Source organism: Desmodus rotundus, chromosome 7 (assembly GCF_022682495.2).
Source record: "Desmodus rotundus isolate HL8 chromosome 7, HLdesRot8A.1, whole genome shotgun sequence".
Taxonomy (NCBI): domain Eukaryota; kingdom Metazoa; phylum Chordata; class Mammalia; order Chiroptera; family Phyllostomidae; genus Desmodus; species Desmodus rotundus.
In genome coordinates this window covers 137,336,101-137,358,630 of record NC_071393.1, presented here as the reverse complement: position 1 = coordinate 137,358,630, position 22,530 = coordinate 137,336,101, and the positions used below count along the sequence as shown (strand labels likewise).

At 45.2% G+C, this 22,530-nt stretch overlaps 1 pseudogene; it reads right to left on the bottom strand.

The window, feature by feature from the left end:
• Nucleotides 1-21,424: 21,424 nt before the first annotated feature.
• LOC128781459 (U4 spliceosomal RNA) lies at nt 21,425-21,492 on the bottom strand (annotated as a pseudogene).
• Between the last annotated feature and the right edge of the window lie 1,038 nt (nt 21,493-22,530).

Here is a 22,530-nt window from a genome sequence, read left to right as displayed (position 1 = left end):
CATAGACCCTAAGCCAAAGCCCCTAGCCCCTAAGCCACAGCTCCTAAGCCATAGCAATAACCCATATCCATAGCCCTAAGCCATACCCATAGCCCCACCACTAATCACTAACACAAAACACTAAACACTAACACTAAACCCGAACAATAAACCCTAACCCTAACCCTCGCCCTAACCCCTAGCCCCAGCCCTAGACATCGCCCTAGACATAGCCATAGCCATAGTTATAGCCATACCACTCAGCCATAGCTCTCGGCCATACCCATAGGCCTAGTCCTACCCACAGCCCTAAGCCATAGCCATAGCCCTATGCCATAGCCATACCCTATGCCATAGCCCTAACCCTACACATAGCTCTAACCCTAGACATAGCCCTGAGACATAGCCCTAAGGCATAGCCATAGCCCTCAGCCATAGCCATACCCCTGCCATAGCCCTCAGCCATAGCAATAGCCCTAAGCCATAGCCATAGCCATATCCCTACGACATTGCCATCCATAACCTATGCCATAGCCATACTACTAGACATAGCCCTAACCCTAGACATAGCCCTAGACATAGCCCTAAGCTGTACCTATAGCCTTGAGCCGTACCCATAGCCCTACACCATAGCCCTCAGCCATAACAATACCCCTAAGCCGTAGCCCTAACCCATTGCCACAGTCATAGCCGTAGCCCTACGACATTGCCATAGCTGTAGCCCTAGCCATTGCTCTATCCCATACCCCTAGCTGTTGCCCTACACAATAGCCATTCACCACAGCCATAACCCGAGAGCACAGACATAGCCCTACACCATAACCATAGCCATACCCCTACACCATAGCCATACCCCCAGCCCTAGCCAAAGCCCTACGCCATAGATATACCCATAACCCTATGCCATAAACGTAGCCCTACACAATAGCTGTAACCCTAGGCATAGCCCTTAACCTAGACATAGCCCTACACATAGCCCTAGACAGAGCCCTCAGCCATAGCCCTCACCAATACCCATAGCTCCAGCCCTAGCCATACCCCTAAGCCATAGCCATATCCATAGCCATAAACATAGCCACAACCCTAACAGTAGACACTAAACCCTACCACTAACCCTCACCCATGGCCCTGGCCCTGGCACTAGCCCCTATCTCCTAGCATCTAGCACCTAGCCCTCTGCCCTATGCTCTGTTCCCTAAGCCCTAGCCATAGCCCCCAACCCCTGTTCCCTAACCCCTGGCACTGGCCCTAAGGCCCTAGCTGTAGCCCCTAGCTGTACCCCTAGCCATAGCCATGGCTATAGCCCCTAAGCTGTAGCCGCAGCCCCTAAGACATAGCCACTAAGCTGTAGCCATAGCCATAGCCATAGCCACTAAGCCATAGCTTATAGCCCTTAATCCATAGCCTTTAAACCCCTAAGCCATAGCCCCTAAGCCATAATAATAAGCCGTACCCATAACCCTAAACCATACTCATAGCCCTAAGCCATAGACCTACCCTTAGCCATAGCACTAGGCCATAGCCCTAAGCCATAGCCATAGCCGTAACCAAGAGTCCTAAGCCATAGCTATAGCCATAGCCCTAACACTAAACACTAAATACTAACACTGAACCCTAACACTAACCCTAAGCCATGGCCCTGGCCCTAGCCCCTATCTCCTAGTCCCTAGCACCTAGCCCTATGCCCTAAGTCCTCTTCCCTAAGCCATAGGCCCCAACCCCCGTGCCTTAACCCTGTGCCCTAGCCCCTAGCCCCGAGCAATAGCCCCTAGACATAGCCCCTAGACATAACCCCTAGCCGTACTCCCTAAGCTGTAGCCATAGCCCCTAAGCTGTAGCCATAGTCCCTAAGCCACAGCCTGTGGGGAACTGTTCCACACATGAGAAATGTGGCTCAACCCCCACTCGCAAAAGCCAGTGTGCAGCCATGTTGGCAGGCAGGACCCACGTCCATGCAAAGGTTCTCCAGTGGGAAATCAGGCCTGCATCGTACATACACTGCTATGAGACTTGCTCTTGCTAAAACTCCCTCACCCTGAGGCAGTTTACTGAGTATCTGTAACTTCCTAAAGTCTGTACTAAACCACCAAAATATGGAGTATTAACAGTTTCCCCATCGAGCTGTACCATACTTCTCTTTTAAGTAATGAGCAGTACTCTGTCCTTTGTTGTCCTTAAAACGTAATCACCTGTGGTGAACCTGTGCAGAGTAAATGAGAACCATCCTCCATGTAATGTGCCCAGAAAAACAATAAAAGCCTGTCCAGGCAGGGATCGGCCCTCTCTCTGGGGCTCTCTCTAGCCCTCTCACCCTCTCTCGCTTACAGAGTGGCCATGCCATCCATTTTCCTCCACAGGATTTTTGTACTCTGTGTACATTTGTATACTGCAGCCACAACACCGGATCCTGCGGGCCGGGATCCGCTTCCATGGCCCCTAGCCCATAAGGCATAGCCCCTAAGCCATAGCCTCTAATCCCTAAGCCATAGCCCCTAGCCCCTAATCCATACCCTCTAACCCATAAACCATAGCACCTACCCCTAGGCCATAGCCCCTAGCACCTAAGCCGTAGCCCCTAAGCCATAACAATAAGCCATACCCATAGCCCTAAGTCATAGCCATAGCCATAGCCATGGCCATAGCCCTAACACTAAACACTAAACACTAACACGAAACCCTAACACGAACACTAAACAACCCTACACTAACCATAAGCCCTGGCCCTGGGCCTGCCACTAGCCCCTATCTCCTAGCACCTAGCACCATGCCCTAAGTCCTGTTCCCTAAGCTCTAGCCCCCAACCCCTGTGCCCTAACCTCTGGCCCTGGTCCCTGGCCCATAGCCCCTAGCTCCCAGCAATAGCCCCTAGCCATAGCCCCTAGCAGTAGCCGTAGCTGTAGCCCCTAAGCCGTAGCTGTAGACCCTAATCCATAGCCATAGCCATAGCCATAGCCCCTAAGCCATAGCAATAAGCCATACCCATAGCCCTAAGTCATAGCCATAGCCATAAGACATAGCCAAAGCCAGAGCCAGAGACAGAGACAGAGCCCTAACACTAAATACTACACACTAACACTAAACTCTAACACAAACACTAGACCCGAACACTAAACCCTAACCCTAACCCTAACACTAAACACTAAACCATAACACTAAATGCTAACACTAACCCTGAACCATGGCCCTACCCCTGGCACTAGCCCCTATCTCCTAGCCTCTAGCACCTAGCCCTGTGACCTAAGCCCTGTGCCCAAGCCGTAGCCCCCAAACCCTCTGCCCTAAGCCCTGGCCCTGGCCCCTAACCCCTGTCCCCTAACCCCTGTCCCCTCACCCCTAGCCCCTGGCCCTAAGTGTAGCCCTAAGCCCTAAACCCTTCATCCTAAGCCCTAAACCCAGCCCCTGGCAACTTGCTCCAGCCCCTACCCCTAACCCCTAGCACCTACACCCACGCCCTATGCCATAGACCTCAGCCCCAACCCTAACCTACCTCTTACAGTAGCAGAATTTCTTCTAAGGGAGACTGCTCTTTTGACTGTCCTGTCGTGTTTCCCTTCTTTTGCCCCATGATCTCTTCCGTGTTAGTGTAAAGTGTGTAATGTTCATCTAACTAATTGTGTTGGTGCAACGCTTTCCTTACCTTTCTGAAGAGAATCCCACGTGGAAATGCTGTCAAGCATGCTGCTTGACATGTTCTTCCCAGTCGACCGCTGTAGAACTCAGAGGTCACAGACGTGGACGTAACCATCCTGGTGCAAATGACGTTCCATGATTCATTTGGGTACTTTGAGTGCGTCGCCCGTGGCCGCTGTGGCCTCACGTGGTCGATCCTCGGGCAGCGTCTCCCCTGGATGGCCGTCCACAGCAACGAGTCCATCCCAGGCGTGGGGAACCCTGCTGAGAGACATCTCCGACGGGAACCTGCAAGGCAATTGAGACACATCAGATCCCTAACAGCACCTCCTCCTATATACCACACATCTTTTCTTCCGTTTATTGGGCATTTTCACCCTTCTTGAAATGACAGGCCCTAATGTACTGAAAACTTGGCTGATCTTCATTCATCTTCCCTATCACGATGGCCATACAGACACTCAACACGTTTCAGAAGATTTCTTTATTTTCAGAAGCAGAGGAAACCGGCCTGAGGACGTGCCCACGAAAGCAAGCAAGTAAAATACTATCCGTTCTACCTTATTTTTTTATTGTACTTATTTTATTTCCTTTTTTAACCCGTGGTAGACAATAGGGAATACACTTTACTTTTCTCATTGAATGAGGAACATGCAACAGGCAACATGGACACAGCAGACTCTGTCATGCTACGAGCACACTTCCAAGAAATGTCACATCAAAAGAGTTTCTCACTGCTTCGGTCTTTATTCTGAACACCGATCACATGGTACCTACACAGTGCTAACATTTAGACGCTTCTAAATGCTCTTGAAAATGCCACTGCCATCCGAAGTCATTCATAGTCCACTGGAATCAAACACTTTTCCTGCCAACCTGCACTGAGATGTCATTCCCTGAAATGGCCACGAGGTGGCAGCACAGACCGACAGAGGCAAGGCATAGCCCATTATCGGCTTGGCAGAAAAGTTCCATTCCCTTTCTCAGTGACATGCGATGACGGTCACACTTTACATTTTCCAAGAAAAATTGGAGGGCACGACATTGTAACCATTCCATTCCACGGCCCTCTGTCATCTTTCAGGGAACTTCGCGTTCCATCCTCCTGCAGCACTGTTACCTGTAGGAGCCCAGAGCTGTTCCACAGACCTTCTGCAGTCTTCATGGAACCAGAAATTTCTCTCCAATGAGAGAAATTGGGGATACTGAACGAAATGGCCACGTGAACGTGCGAGGTCTGGGAAATACTGCAGATGAATTACGATGGCACGGCCAGGCTAGAAAACTTTTCCCTGGTCGCCAAAGACAAACGTGGGCTCTCACCTCATCCTGAAGCTTCAGAATCTTCTGCTAATGAATTCTGGATTCTTTCCCTCGGAGGGTGTTTTCAGGTGGTCTGACAGCAGGCAGTACCTGTTGCCACTAACCTGCTGGAATTCCACAGAGAACTCCTACTGCAGAACTCCATCTGCAATCCTGTTGGGAGCCGACCGACAGCCGACCCTTGACACAGTAGGGACGGATGAGATGCGTCTGCACAGCAGAGGCAGCTGTGGCTGGACTTCCTGTCTATCTCTTCTTGCATGCATGTCTTTGCTATTACTAGGTGGTGGGATTTTTGAGCACTTTTATTTCAGGTCCACTGATATGCAGAATTCCAAAGTAACTGTACAAAATAATTTCTTGGCCATAGAACAAAAGTCCCTTATAAGCCCTCCGCAGCCTACTTCTCCTACCTATTGGAAGATTAATATTAGACAATGGGCATGCCAGATTGCCAGAAAAATGGAGAAAAATTTTAATAGACATCCCCCTGAGTACAACCTTGGACAGGAATAATATTGTATGGAACTAGATAGCTAAAAGAGCAAGGAATATAGGTGAACTATTACAATTTAAGCATGACAGAACAAATACAAAGATCATCCCCTGAAAAGTGCATAAAGAAAGAACCTAGACGGGAAGATAGATGGCTGAGTTAGAAAGCCTAACCACATAGGCCCTTTAATAGTTCACATATAACTGCTGACTGGTCTAGCGTATCTTTTGACCTATATGCCAAAATATGAAAACTTTGTTAGACATCAAATGATCGATAGACATTGGAAACTTTGTAGATGTAGTTACTTGTGCTTGACTGATTGATAGCCCTCCAGGTCAAAATAACATTTGTTTAGTATGAGCAAATCTGTAGAACTTCCTGTACATTTTCTTGGAATTTCTCTATACACTTTTTCTGCTTGAGAAATCATGCCATGAGCCTATTCCTTTGATGTCATATAACAAATCCCTATAAAAATAAAGCATCATTAAACTCTTAGAGTTCGGTCACACCCACACGAGGCTGGCCGTTCTCCGGCATCAAAATTGGTGTCTGACCCCTCATTCTTCGCATGCGCCATCCATCCTTCGGGGACACTGAGACCCGCCAAGTCTGGGCCACAGCACGATCCACCACAAGCGCAACCTCACGTCTTTTGGATGAAGACCGCCCTTTGCAAGGGGGTGGTGCTGGTTCCTTTGTGTGCCCTCCATCTCTCCCATTCCACATTATTCTAAAATATCAATGATTCATCCCCTCACAACTCATTTGGGAAATGTAAAGCTTTCCTTAAGTTTCAGTACAGAATCGCATGTGGATAGCTGGTCTAGGTGGGTCCACCCTCCTCCCCCCTTTACTTCTGTGGAACCCGAACATATAAGTGATGGACCCGACTCTGCTACTGCAAATATCTTTCGATGCTTGATTAGGGTGCTTTGACTGTGTGGCCTGTCTCCCGTGTACCATAACGTGGTCTTCCCTCAGGGAATGTCTGCCCTGGGTGGCTCTCCCCTGCGACTGCTATGCCCCACCCATAGGACAAGTGCACACCAGAAATCTCTGGTGTGATGCCTCGTGAACCCCTTCAGATGTGTTGTGTCAGTCACACCGACGTCTCCGTACACACCTTATATCTTTCTTAACCTTACAATTGTGCTTCCCTTTCTTGAAATGACAGACCAAAAAGGGCCCAATACATACCTTATGTTATTCCATCTTCGCTGTGAATATGGCCACACACACATTCACCACTTGTGTTCAGATTTTTTTGTAACACGAGCTGGTATGACGGCTGTCACGGTGCAATCTAACAAAGCGGTTTTGAATGACATTAAGGAAAGGATGCATGACCAAACCAAGGAGATAGGGTAGGTGTGTGTCATAGTGGACGGCTGGGGACTGAACTGACATATTCACCAGACCTATTGAAGGCAGGCTTCAACCAGCATCACAGCCTTCAAATCCTACACAATATATTCTTTGCTCTCATAGCTCTTAAGCAACCATTCACACAGAATGGATGACGGCAAAGTTCAGTTGTTCGTGACTTCAGAAATAGGCTCCTATAGAAACTCCTAAATTAATGGCATTTGGAATTACAAAATACCTCGACACAGCTGATGGTAAAGATGCCCCGTATCAAAACTTGAGAAGGAAATCTTCACCCTTGATGAACACGTTGGAAGCAGAAGCTGGAAATGCACAACTTTTGCACCAGTGTGAAATATCTAAAGTGGTAAACTAAGTACAGAAAAATCCAAGAAACGAGCCCGTAGACATGTATGGAAGGGCATGTACATACAGTGATGGCCCTGATATTGTACTTTACTTTTTTGGATACCTCTTGGTGCAGCATTATGTATGAATTTTACCATCGCATTCTTTTAGAAATCTGCACCAAACACGGCGATGACAAATGATTTTTGACCATGCCTGAAACTTGTCAAAGCATCATACTATGCTGCAAAGCCACTTCAAAAAAAAAGGGTCACATCATACACTGTCATAGTTCCCTCTGCCCTTAAGCTGAACACCAGTCACAAGGTAACTGGACGGTGCTGCCATTGAGACGTTTTTAAATGTGCTTAGAAATACTAATGCCCTCAAAAGCCACTGATAGTCCACTGGAATCGACCTCTTTTCCTGCAGACCTACACTAAGGTGTGATTCCTGAAAATGACCACGAGAGGGCAGCAGAGATGATCAGATGAAACGCATATTCCACTCATGACTGGGCTGAAAGGTTCCCTGGTGTTTTGGCCTGAGATACAATAACAGGCATATATTTCATTTCCCCCAGACGACGTGACTGGAAAACGACCTCACTGTTTTCTCCACTGCCCTCTGCCACCTTTCAGGCGATTTCACCATTCCATCCTCCCACAACACTGTTCTCTTTCGGAGAACAGAATTCTTCCCAATGCCTTCGGCAGTCTTCCAGAGAATGGACATTTCTCTCCACTAACAAATCCCGAGAGACCAGACTCGATCGCCGTGCAAAGGCTCAAGGTCTGGAGAGCACTGCGGATGAACTACCACTGCATTCCCAGGCTGGAACCGTTTTTCCCTGATCAGAAAGACAAATGTGTGCTCTCACCTTCTCCTCAAGATATGTGTCTTCTGCTGACAAATTCCAGACTCTTTCGCTTGGACGGTGCTTTCGCTGGGTGCAACTGGGAGCGATACCTGTTGTCGGTAACCTGCTGGTTTCCCCAAGAGCTCCCACTGCCAGACTCCCTCCTCATTCCACCACAGAATACCATCACCTCTGATGGGTGACGACCACCCTTTAGAGAGCCTGCTGCTGCTGGTATTTTGTTCGCTCAATGTCTCCTATCACACCTTATTCTCAAATATCAACCATTCGCTGCACCCCCCTATATTGTCCTCAGAAGGTTTTCCTTATATTTCAGTAGATAAACGCTTCTGGAAATGTGATTGACAGGGGTCCCCCACCACCCTGCTTAACTTCTGTGGAACCCAAGTGTCAAAGTGATTAATGTAACCATAATGGTGCAAATGATTTTTGATGCTAGGTTAGGATAATTTCAGTATACTGCCTATCTCCCACATCCCATAACGCGGTCTGGACTCAGTGAATGTCTACCCTGGAGGACTCTCCACTGCAATTGATCTGCCCACCCATGGGGCGACTGGGTGAGGAAAATCTCTGGCATGAAACTCACAGTCCACTTCGGACACGTTCCATCACTCACGGCATCTTCCCCATACACACCACAGACCTTTCCTTACCTTACTGTTGCACTTGTACCTTTCTGGAAATGACAAAGCCAAAGGGGGCGGAAACGTGGCTCCTCTTCATGCGTCTTCAGCGGGAAAAGGGCCACACGCACTTTCTCCAGTTGGGATGAGGTTTTCTTTCTGGACGCTGATACGATGGCTGCCCCGACACAGTCTGACAAAACGATTTCAGAGGACATTAAAGGCAAGTATGAGAAAATGCGGACAGGGAATGGGGTGGCGGGGGGTGGCAGTGGAAGTGGGGTTGGGGACCTAACCGGCTTTTTGGCCCAATGGACTTTTTGGCCAGCCTGACTGAAGGCAAGGTTCAACGAGCAGCGCTGCCTCGAAACCCTATACGGTGTGTTTCTGCTCTCATAGCCCTTATGCTAGCATCCACACAGACTGCATGGGGACAACGTTCTTTGTTCGGGATTTCTGACACAGACTCCTACAGACGCTGAAAAATGAACCACTGCTACCATTAAAAAATAATTTCACGTGAACGACGCTACACATCCTACAGACCGAAACTTGAAAAGAAACCTTCACCCTTCGCTGAACACGTTACAACCAGAAACTGGAAATGGACGAGTTTTCCACCCATACGAGGAATCTAAAATGGTAAATGAAGTCTAGAAAATTCCAAGACACGAGCCTGTAGACATGTCCGGAAGGGAAATACATACTATAACAGCGCTGATATTTTACTTTACTTTCTTTGGTATCTCTTGGTGCAGCATTATGTATACATTTTACCTCCGCATTCTTTAAGAAAGCCGCAGCAGACAAACTGACGACAGATGATTTTTCAAGCACGCCTGCAACTGAACAAAACCTGACTCTACTACACGACAAAGCCAGTTCCAACAAATATCACATAAACCACATTCATCTCTCCCTTTCCCTTAACTTTAAAAACCGCTCTCAAAGTAACTGGACATTGCTGAGATGTACATGCTGTCAACTGCACCGTTAAATACCACTGCCCTGACAAGTCATTGAAATGGCACTGGAATCAAGCACTTTTCCTGCTGACCTACACTAAGGTGTCATTCCTGAAAATGGCCACCAGATGGCAGCAGACACTAACAGATGGGACGCATAGGCCAGGAAGGGCTGGGCTGGAAGGTTCCTTGGCTTTTTACCCTGACATACAATCACAGGCACACTTTTCATTTTCCCCAAACAACGTGACTGCACAAAGTCGTCACTGTTCTGTTCCGCTGCCCTCTGCCACCTTACAGGCAACTTCACCGTTCCATCGCCACACGAGATTGTTCTCTTGTGGATCACAGAACTCTTCCCTGTGCCTTCTGCATTCTTGGAGCGAATGGAAATCTCTCTCCAAAAAGAAAAATTCAGAAAGACAAACTAAACGGCTGTACAAAGGTGCAAGGTATAGTGGGCACTGCGGATGAATCAACACTGTGCGGCCAGGATGGAACCGTTTTTTCCAGGTCACCAAACAGAAACGTATGCTCTCGCCTTATCCTGAAGCTTACGTGTCTTCTGCCTGCAAATTCTGGACTCTTTCCCTTTGGTGGACCTTTCAGCTGGTCTGATGGGGAATGGTACCTGTTGCCAGTCACCTGCTAGTTTTCCACATGGAACTCCTTCTGCGGGACTCCCTCCAGATCCCAGCACATAAACGACCTGATCTCCTTTGGATGAAGACCGCCCTTTGGAGGGGGGAGTGGTGGTTCCTTTCTTTCCCCACAATCTCTCCCGTTCCACGTTATTCTAACACAGCAATGACCAATCCCCTACTCATGATTTCACCTGAAAACTGACCAGATCCCTTATGTTTCACCGGAGAAATGCATGTGGATATGTGGTCAAGAAGCATCCCCCACCACCCTGCTTAACTTCTGTGGAACAAAAAAGTCAAAGGGATAATGTAACACAGCTGGTGCAAACGATTTTCAAAGTCTGATTAGGATGCTTTCTGTACGTTGCCTGTCTCCCTGCTGTCACAACATGATCTGTCCTCAGTGAACGTCTGTCCTTTATGGCTCTCCACTGCACCTGGGGTGCTACACCCGTGGAGCAACTGCACACGAGGAACCTCCGGCATGACACTTGGCAATCCGCTTCTGACACGTGCCATCCTTCACAGCGCCTTCTCCATGCACACCACAGAGCTTTTTTGCCTAACCGTTGCGCTTCTACCTTTCTGGACGTGACAGAGCCTAACGTGCCAAAAACATAGCTCACAGTCATCCATCTTCAGTGTGAAAATGGACACACACATATTCACCAGTTTGGATGGGTTTTTTTACACACAAGCATATACGACAAGTCTCACAAAAGATTCTAAAATAATGGCTTCAAAGAACATTAAACACAACTACACGGGAACAGTCACTTCACAGGCAGGGGTGGGGGCAAAAAAACTTTGTGGCCACGCCGATTTCATGCAATATTCAACCAGCTCCAGAGCATCAAAATCCTACGTTCTTGGACCTCATAGCACTTAGGCTGCCATTCACTGAGGATGGATGACTAGAAGGTTCTGTCCTTCCGAACTTATGAAATGGACTCCTACTGAACCTCTGAAGTGAACCACCATTGGAATGACAAAATAACTTGACATGAAGGATAGTGAACATGCTCTGTACCAAAACTTGACAAAGAAGTCTTTACTCTTAAATGTTCAGGTTAGAAACAGAAGCTGGAAATGTACACATTGTGCACCCTTATGAGGAACCTGAAGTACTAAACAAACTCCAGGCAAACGGAAGGAAATGAGCCTGTAGACACGTCCGGAACAGCATAGACATAAAATACAAGCACGGGTATTTTATTTTTTTTTACCTCTTGGTGGAGAATTTTAAGTAAACTGTACCTGTGCATTGTTTAAAGAAGCTGCAATGGACAAAGCAAACGACAGATGAATTTCAGGCACACTTGCACTTATAGAAATCTGAATCTATTGCGCTACAGAGCGAGATCCGAAAATGTCACATAAAACCCGATTATTGGTCCCTGCATGGATTTCTGCAAACCGGTCACAAGGTAATTGGACAGAGCTGACATTGGGACGTTTTCAAATGCACTTGTAAATACCACGGTCATGAAAAGTCACTGATTCTTCACTGGGTTTGACCACTTTTCCTGCAGCCCTTCACTAGGATGTCATTCCTGAAAACAACCACGAGATGGCAGCAGATAACAACAGATGGAACATATAGCCTACTAATGGCCTGGCTGAAAGGGTCCTTGCCTTTTTGCCCCAAGATGCAATGACGGGCATGCTTTTCATTGTCCCCCCACAACATAACTGCACGATGTCTTCACCGTTTTCTTTCACTACCCTCTGCCACATTCTTGTGATTTCACCATTCCGTCGTCCCACAACATGGTTCTCTTTTGGAGCAGAGAACTCTTCCAGCTGTCTGATGCAGTCTTCCAGGGAATGGAAATTTCTCTCCATAAAGAGATATTCAGAGACGCAAACTAAATGGCCGTGAGAAAGAGCACAGTCTCTGATTACTATGGAGGAATCGGGACTGCACAGCCAGGCTGGAAGCATTTTCCCTGGTCACCAAAGAGAAATGTGCTCTCTCACCTAATCCTAACCTTCCGCATATTCTGCTGACAAATTCCAGACTCTTTCCTTCAGGAGGAGCTTTCAGTTAGTATGATGGGGAACGATACGTGTAGCCAGGAACCTGATGGCTTTCTGAAACGAGCTCCTACTGCAGAACTCCCTCCAGAATCCACCACAAGGCCATCATCACCTCCTTTGGACAAAGACCGGCCCTTGGAGGGACAAGTGGTGGTTCCTTTCTTTGCCCACCGACTCTCCCATTCCACATGATTCTCAAATAGCAAAGATCATCCTCCCCGCCCCAACACAGACTTCAGGGAAATGGAACGTTTGCCTCACGTTTCAGTGGAGAACCACTTGTGGAAATCTGGTCAAGAAGCCTCTGCCACCATCCGGCTTCACTCCTGTGGAGCCCAAACGTCCATGCGATTGACATAACCATGCTGGTGCAAACGATTTTCAAAGCCTGATTAGGATACTTTGAACATGTTGCCTGTCTCCTGCCTCCCTGCCTGTCTCTCAGTGAACGCCTGCTGTTGAGGGCTCTCCACTGCACCTGGTCTGCCTACCCCTGGGACAAATCTCCACTGTGAAACTTCACAATCCACTTCTGACACATTCCATCAGTCACAGCATCTTCTCCACACGCACCACAGATCTTTTCTTACCAGGCATGTGTCCTGACTGGGAATCCAACTGGAGACCCCTTTGGTTTACAGGACGGTGCTCCATCCAATGAGCCGTAACACCCAGGCACACATCTAGATTTTTTAAAAACTTGAACAGTCCCTTCTGATGAGAAGACATTCATAGAAATGGTACAATATAAAAAATACCAGAGAAGATGTTCAATGGCTATATCACGGCACACTACCCCTTCCCAGACACTACAAAGGCTGTACTGAGAAAAACAAACTGAGAAATGTTGATGACCAAAAACAAAAATTAGGATGATTGACCATTTCTTTCGTGAATGTAAAATATTATAGACCTTGTATCAAATGGTTGGACATTTCCTCCAAAAAATGATACTGTGTTCAATAACTCTACTTCAAAATATATAGCTGAGAAATTGAAAACAGATGTTATAACAAACTTATACAGGATTATTCATAACAGCACTGTTAACAACTGAAACATGGAAAGTATTCAAATGTCCATCCACATATAAATGAATAAACAAACTATGCTTATTCTGTCATGGAAAAGGGATTGGACCCAAAGGGGGTTTGCCCTGGAAAGGTCTCATGTGTGTAGATTCTTCACTTCCTGCAGCACAATTGCACAACACAAAACCAAGGAATTTGAAGCGTTTGTACATTAAATCTAAGGACAGTGAAGCAAAGAAAGGGCTTCAGAGAGAAGAGGCACAATCACAGCAACAAGAGTGAGCATAGGCGGAACTGCTTCTTGGGAAACGGAAAAGTTAGACACAAAGAAGGCCCTTGGAGACAGGATCAGGGGTGAGCCCGGGACGAGCTGCTGCTGCCCACGGCTCCCCTGGCTGCGAGTCTCCTGGGGACCTTTGGAGAGAAGGAGAAACAGAGCGAAGATATGCAGCAAAGAAGAGAAGGGAAGGCGCACGTGTGCTCAACAAACAGTGCATGCTGGGTCCTTTTTTAAGGGTTTTACCTGTTTTCTAACATTGAGGACTTTACAGGAGGTCTTAGAAGACCAATCTGCACACAGTACTCTGACTTCCAGGGCTGTCCTTTCATGTGCTCATGCAACAAAATGAGCACACGGACTGATCAGGGTCCTTCTCTGGTGATTTCTCCCTCAGAAAAGTTACCAGAGAAGGGCTGGGACTGCGGTGGGTCTTCCCCTGGGTGGTCTGCAATGTGTACACCATTTTTCTCAAATATCCTTGGTTAGGGAAGATAAGATCCTCATATTTATTACCGGGCTATAAATCATTGCTGTTACTCTGCTATCAAACTCACTTTTCCCATTCCACTACCAAGGAATTTCTCTACCTTTTTTACTAACCTGCCTCGACTCCATTCACTTGAGGATTCATTTTAGCATTGCATCGAACACAATGATCGTCCGTTGACAGACACCAGACACCAGAGCCAAACTCAGGATCCTGGACCCAGACCTTTGACTCTGAAACCTGGACCCTGGAGCGGACCCAAAACAACCAACACTCCAGGCCCAAAGCCCCAAACTCAGAGCCGTGTGCCCTCAACTTAGCCAGACCGTGAAGTCTGAAGGCCAAACACCAGATGCCAAGAACTGACATGGGACTCTTCATGCCAGACTCCACACACCAAAACCAAAAGCTTCATCTGCACGTGGACCTCACATGCGAGCCCAGGACACAGAGCCACAACCTAAGAGGTGCGAGACCGCAGACACACAACTGAATGCATTTTGACTCTGAAGCACAGGCCCTGGACACAAGACGCAGATCGATAACCAGGATGTCATGGCCAGAATTTTGAGTTAGGGCCAGACACCGGGCCCCGGTTGCCAGATGCCACCGGCAGAAGCTGAACCAGATGCTCCCATTGTAAACAACGCTGCCATTCAGTAAGATGAAACCCACGTCTCTCCAAATGCAAACTTCAGACTTTTACCAAACCAAGCAGCGATAGGCCAAAAGACAGAGCAAACAAAAAGGATGCTGACCTTGCAGGGCAGACGTCCATGATCTCTCACTTCCAACAGGTTCAGGAGTTAGCATTGTCTCGCCGTTCATTCCTCACCGGCAATTTTTCAAAACTGTGGGGGATTAAAAAGCAATTATTTTCCTCAAACCTTGTCGGCTCTAACACATGTGGGATAATAATCAAAATAACATAATCTGATCAATACAGGATATTCCACATTTCATATATGCATGAGCACAAACGAAGACCAGACAATGAGGTGATAGCAGGGATAAAGGACATTTGGGAGGATGGGGAAACAGGGTCTTATAGAGGTAAAATGGGTGATAGGTAATTGATGAAAAGTGCAGCATTCGTGGAATGTGACTTTTTGGGAGGCAATCCTACAAACTACTCAACACAAGAGAAACTAATAAACTCTTCCAAATTTCATGACTGTGATCACTCAGTTGAGAAGAGGTTACTTTGCTAAACTTGATAAATCTTGTGGCAACAGCAGCAGACATGGCCTGAGAGAGCGACCGCCTGCCAGCAGGGCCTTGCACTGTGCACAGGCGGTCAGAGGACTGACTGTCCTTGTCCAGTGCAATGCGGACCATCCTCCTCTGCCTGCAGCCAGCAGAGGGCAGAGGGTCCCGCGAGTGCAAGGCACGTGACCCCGAAGCCACAACTGAGAGGCGAGCCACGGCCACACCGGTGGGATGATGAGATTTGTCATCTCACCTGACACATGAGATGGCAGCAGAGAGACACACTTGGGACAATTTTCAAAGGGAACATCCTGTGCAAAGGCGAGTTTTAACAAATTTCAAAGGACTGAAATTGTATACGGTATGTTTCTTTCTGTCGTTGCTGTTAATATAGAAATCAGGAACAAAAGGTAACTAGTATGGCCTGATACTTAAAAGTAACTACATACACGTCTCAGTAACATTGCAGTCAACATTCATTGATGTTCTAACTACACTCAACCACTTTTCCTGCTCACCTACTACTAACATGTTATTCCTGAAATGCCCACGAGAGGGCAGCAGAGATGCACACTTGGAACACTACTATTTGCTTGGCCAAAAGGTTCATTCGATTTTTAGGTAAAGACACAATGAAAGAGACGTTTTTCGTTTTCACCAGTAATCTCATTCAACAATGTATTCACCATTTTGTACCACTATTCTGCAATCTTTCAGGAATCTTCATAATTCCATCTTCTTGAAACTTTTTATCTTTTGGCCAAGCTGATACAAAGCCAGTTTCAACCAGCATTGCAGCACTGACATTGTATACAACGTTTCTCTGAGTGCTCCTATTGCACTGAAGCTAGAATTCACTACAAATGGGTGACTGGAAAGTCCTTACGTTGGGTAGTTAGGGAATACACTCAACAACCTCAGAAATAAAGCACAATTTCAATTACAAGATAAACTGAATGGTGATAAAGATACTGCATACCAAGACTTATGGAAAACATCTTCACCCTTAAATACACAGTATCAAATATAAAAGCTGAAGATATACAAGATTTGTGCCCATACTTAGAATCTAAAATAGTACATTAAATCTAGAAAAGTAGACAGAAATGTGCACATCGACATATCTGCAAGTGTATATACATAAAATGAAAGCACTTCTTTTTAACTCTTGGGGTAGTATTTTGAAAATTTTTTTCCTCGCTGTTAAAGTAAGCACCAACAAAGTCAATTAAAAATGCTTTTCAACCACACTTGGAACTTTTTTTAAAAAATAACTACAGTGAGCTATAATCCAGGTTTCAACAAATGTCTCACAAACTATTTATTGCTCTCTTTGCCATTGATCTGGAAACCAGTCACAAGGTAACTAGAAAGTCCCTGTATTTAGATGTTTTAAAACACACTTCTAAATCACCTTCCCAAAATAAATCACAGACTGGAAAATAATTTACGTAGAAAAATAATAAAAACCCTACATACCAAACCAAGATCTTTCTGCTCTCAAAAATGATAAAAGCCTCAAATTGTTTCTTAACCAAAGGTGACTTTTGCCCCCAAGGGGGCTTGAGGCAATGTGCTGAGTCATCCTAGATTGTCCTGAGAGGAAGGGAAGCCAGGGTGTGGGCAGTGAATAGAGGTCATGGATGCTAATAAGCACCTAAAATGCAGAGGACAATCACCCAGGAGAAGGATTTATGTGGCGCCAAAAGGTCCATAGTGCTGAGAATGACAAGACTCCATTAGAATACAAACAGCATGTCCCTTTGCATCCTATGTCTGAAATGCTGCCTTTCTTGGAACAGGAAGCATGGAAGCTAAAAGTTAAAGAATAAAAAAGGCCAGCCATCTGACAAATGTCGGGGAGAAGTGTCCTAGACAATAAATCGGGAGGCAAAGGAAGACCCATCCACTTAGGAGACCAAATCACACTGTGATTAAACACAGTACTCACTTGAGGATCCCTGCTTCTCTCCACTGCTCCTATGTCACCGTAATAACTTCTTCATAATGTCAATTAGAACAAAGATTCTTACTCTGTTAGATTCCACATTTCACCATCTCAAGTTTTCCTCTTTCAAAATGTGGACGTTGGCCACACTCTGTGTTCCTCAGATTACCTCCCCGGGGCACATTCCCTGTAACAAAATACTTCTGATTTCTAGAACACCATGCTTCCAGGCCCCAAACTCATTTAAAATGCTAAGAAGGATGTTACTATTTTATTGAGTATGTATGACTAACAAAGAAAATTTTTCTGTCTCCTCACATTCCCTCACTTCCTGTGTTCTTTCAGGCTTTAACTATTTCTAAGTCACCTACAGCTACAACCATTTAACGATCATTATTGCATGAGAGCATGTTTACCTTCGTAACTCATGAGAATTGATGAAAAAGAATCACAAATAGAATTTAGTGCAGTGATGGGAAAATAACATGCAGAAATAAATATGTAGAAATAGTAAATTAAATATATAATTTTTTAAAACGACTTTAAAAAACAGGTAAAAAAACAACAACCTGGGAATAAACTTAACAACGACATACAGGATCTGTATGAATGAAATTGAAAATTGCTACCCAATAACAGAAACTTTAGCAAATGGAAAATATCATCTTGTTTTGGGGTTAAAAATGGGTATCATTGTATATCCATAGACCAAAGTTATCTATAACTGAAATATACTCTAGATAAATATAGAAAAGTGGTCCCACAAGAAGTGGTCAGCTAAATTGGGACCTGAGACATGTACCCCAGAAACAGTCTGGCCCCCTTTTCTGCTCCCCATAGGGTGGCTGTATCTACCTCCCAACCCCCCTCACCTCATAGCCCCTACGCAGCTCAGCTCCTGTCCCTGGATTGCGTTGCTTGCATCAGCTTAGGCTGTGAACAACACCTCGGGACCACAGTGACCAGCAGCCACCGGCAGCCCGCAGCACCTAACTTCCAGCGCGCGTGCTTGCTCATCTCTCCACCAGAATTGCGAGCCCCTCACGCCCCTCAGCCTAAATTTGCCTCCCACCAAGCCCCACCCACATCTGCGGCCCCCTCTCACCTCCAGCCCAGTCCTGCCTCTGACCTCAGACAGGCCCCGCCCCTCATCTGTAGGTTTCATTTTTAGTGGTCCATTTCAACCAAAACAGCCAGGAATCAAGTATACTTGTGAACATGCTGTTTAATGAAGAAATACATTAATAGTATGTACTTTATAAAATTAAGGACAACTCTGAAAAAGAACTTGTTCAGACAATAAAAAGACAAGACACAAACTGGAAGAACATGTCAATTACCTAAACCATAGGGTGAAAGAAGATTGAAAGTGAAAGAATGGGTACAGATACACAGGATGCTGCAAAAGCAGCTTTACAGTTGTTCACATGGAAAATAACATCATAATTATTAAATAATAAGGCAACATTAAGCTTGGTCTCTCTAAACCTGCTTTTGCCCACCCTGTATTATGGAAACATAAACCACATGAAAATTACATAATAACATGCAGTAGACTTGAAAGTAAAAAGCATGACTACAGAGGATAAGTACTTCCTATAAAAAAGTTTAATTTACCCGGAAGATCCAAATTCACCATGTACTTAATGTCATAAACTTAAATTATATAGAACACAGACACAAACAAAAATTTATAATCCTAATAGATTTAACAAACCTATCTCATCAGGAATACAGCATTCCTCTTTCAGAAACAAGAGACCACCTCAAAAAATTCAATGAGAATATGAGAAACACCATGAGCAGCAAATTACGTTCAACATTCACAGATAACCGACTATACACAGCTTTTCCTGCTGGCCGGCCCTGAGTTGTTATTCCCAAAATGACCACGAGATGGCAGCAGAGATGCATGCTTACAACGTTTTTTACATTGACCATATTGTAATGAAGTTTTAAAAAAATTTCCAAGCATTGAAATTACATGAAGTTTCTCGCTCTCACTGTAGATAATTTAGAAGTCAGTTGTAAATGTCACCAGAAAATTCTTACACTTACAAGATATGAAATACACTTCTAAATATCCCTCTAAATGAATCACAATTGAAGTTAAAAAATCATTCCAACTGAGTATTTAAAATCATGCATTAAAAATGTATGTGAAAACACAGTGAAAAATCTGCACATTAGTGGGAAACAGTTGGAAATTCACATGTTCTGTATCCATATTACAAACCCAGAAAAATAAATTAAATCCAGAGAAAGTAGAAGAATGGAAATAGGCAAGGAGAGATGTCTGGAAGGGTATATAGTTAAAACAATAGCAGTTGTTACCTGTTTGGGTAGTATTTTGAATTAATTTTTATTTTTCTCTATAATTTAAGTAAGCTGCCACAAAAAAAGGCAGTCTCAGTTTGGGTAAAGAGAGAGAGAGAGAGAGAGAGGGAGGGAGAGAGAGAGAGAGAGGGAGAGAGAGAGACAGAAGGTAAAAGAGGAAAACTTGGCATAATTTAAGAATAAAAATAACCTACACAGCTCTGGTGACAACACCAGAGGCCTTTTCTCTGCTCACCCAGCCCGATCTCCTCACTAGGAGGGACCCTTTTTCCAATGTGCGTTGCTTTGTTTGCAAATGCAGCCAAGCAGAGAGGAAATGACAGGACCAGACCAGAAAGAGCAGAGAAACGCTGAGCAGCACAGGGTGAGGGGGAACTTGCCCCGGGGCTGCCTCACTTCAGGGCCCCCTCACAACCATGATGCTTTCACAACTAAGCAGCAGCACCACTGGGCTGACCCACAGAGGTGCTGCCTTATGATTCACCTGGAACAACCGAGCTTTCTAACAGCCTTGCTGCGCTCACAACCATTACTTTCAAAACGGAGCTATTTGCACTACATAACGTTTCCTTCTTCCCCACACCCCAACTCCGGAACTCCTGCTGGCATTGAATTGGAGCCAATGAACATCACTTCACAGATGCCAGATGCCACAGACAGACTCAGGACAGAACACAGGCCCTTGGGTCCAAACCTGGACCCCGGAGCAGACCCAGAACCAAAAGCTGAACCCCACACCCCGGCCCCAATCCCAAAACTGTCCCTACAACCCAGGTCAGATCATGGACCCTGAATGCCAGACACTCAACACCAGAGACTGACAGGGAACCCTGGACACCAGGTTCCATACATCAGACCCTAGAGCCAGAGCTGCACCAACATCAACAACAAACACCAACTCAGGACATGAAGCCACACCATAAGAGACTCCAGATCCCAGACACACAGATTCAACCTCAGGCCACAGACCCAGGAAACAGAACCCAGATCTGTAACCAGGACCCCACAGCCACACTCCAGGGTTACAGCTGGACAATGGAGCCCAGTTGCCAGATGCAGGAGCAGAACCGAGTCCTCACAATGTAAACAGAGCCAGGAGCCCATAAAAAACATTCCTGAATCTCTAACTCCAAGCAGCTGGCCTCAGAAACAGGTTTTCATGCCAATGTAAGTATACAAGAGAAGAAAATAACTCCCAGCACTACTAAATTATACCAAGCCCTGCAGAAATAGACCAAAAAGGCTGACAGAGCAAAAAATAATAATAATGCTTACTTTCGCCAGGAGATGTCCATGATCTCTCAGAGACTACACTTTCCAGAAGTTACTGTCCCAGCCATGAATGTCACATGGCTGGATAACCAAACCTGTGGGGATTAAAAAATTATTTTTTATCATACCTTCTACATTCTCACAGCTAAGATGACAATCAAATCAAATTAATCTGATTAATGGGAGGTATTCAATGTCTAATACATGGACAAGGGGAATTCACATTCAAATGAATACCAAATAAATTGAGGTGATATTGGGTATATAGGGTATTTTGGAATATGGAAGAACAGAGTCTTAGATTTCAATGGTGAAATGGGGGACATGCAGCTAATTTAGGAAAAAAGCCAGCATACCTGGCAGGTTGATTTCTGTTCGGCAACTCCCAAAACTTTAAGACACGAGAAGACGGTAAGAGGGTCAACAAGCTCTTGCTAGGAGTGTCACTGTCTGAAGCTGAGGTGATGGTGCTGAAGCTCTCTTCCTAAACCAAACTGTGGCCACTAAACCTCTTAGGAAGAAATGAGATGACAATCCTAAGTAATTTCTCAGTCTTCCCTTTCTTTCAGCAATAATCGCGCCTCAGATAAACCTCATTGGCTACGATACTGCCACTGCGCAAAGCTCACCTTCCCTTCCTTAACAGCCAGTTTAAAATCAACGTGCCAAGTGCAAAATGTTAGCCCTCTTCATTGTCACCTTTGAAACTTCAAATACAAGTTGTATATCCACAAGCTACATTAGAACGTTGTTCCATATTTCACTGATATAACCATTCTGTTCTGAGAATAAGTTACTTTACTTAAATTGTTACATCTTTCTTAAGTAAATGGTGACGTACACTTACTCCCCAAATTCACCTCATATTAAACACCTGACTGCTTGCTTACCTGGTGGGGAAACAACCTTTCTTGTGACCTCAACTATCTTTGGGCTGGTCTAATAATCCAACAGGTATGACACAGGTTAGCAAATGAAAATGGCCAAATGTAAGATATGCATAGGCGGGAGAACCTCACTTACAGGAGAGAGTCAGAAACCCCACACACAGAAGAGCATAAATGAGACAGCGATGATGTGAGGTGCCGTGGTTATTTTCTATGATAAAAATATCTCCTTACATATGTGGGAAAATATTTGTGATATAATACAAGGTGCTGGAACCACTGAACGGGAAAATTATTGGGCCCCCTACATGACATCCTCCACCAAGATCAATTCTTTAATTGATTTTACCATCCACTCATAACTAACATAAAACAGAGCTATCTGAAACATACCAAGAGATCTAAAGTGAAAGAATGGGGAAAATATAGTACATGAACATTAACCAAATCAAAATGATATCACATATAGTAGACTTGGAGGCAAAAAAAACCCCAAAACCCCACTACATATAAAAAGGAGTACTTCATATCAGTAAGTTCAATTTATCAGTTACTTTCAAATTTTTATTCACTTAATAACATAAATTCAAAATTATATAGAACAGAGCTACAAAGAAAAATAGACTAATAATTATTATAGGAGATTTACCAAAACTCTCTCTGTTTCAGAACCAATGAAGCCCACAAAAATATAGTAAAAAATATTTTTTAAAAAACCTGAGAAACAAATTGCATTCAATGTGCACAAGTACTTCGCTTCACCCCAAAACTGCAGAT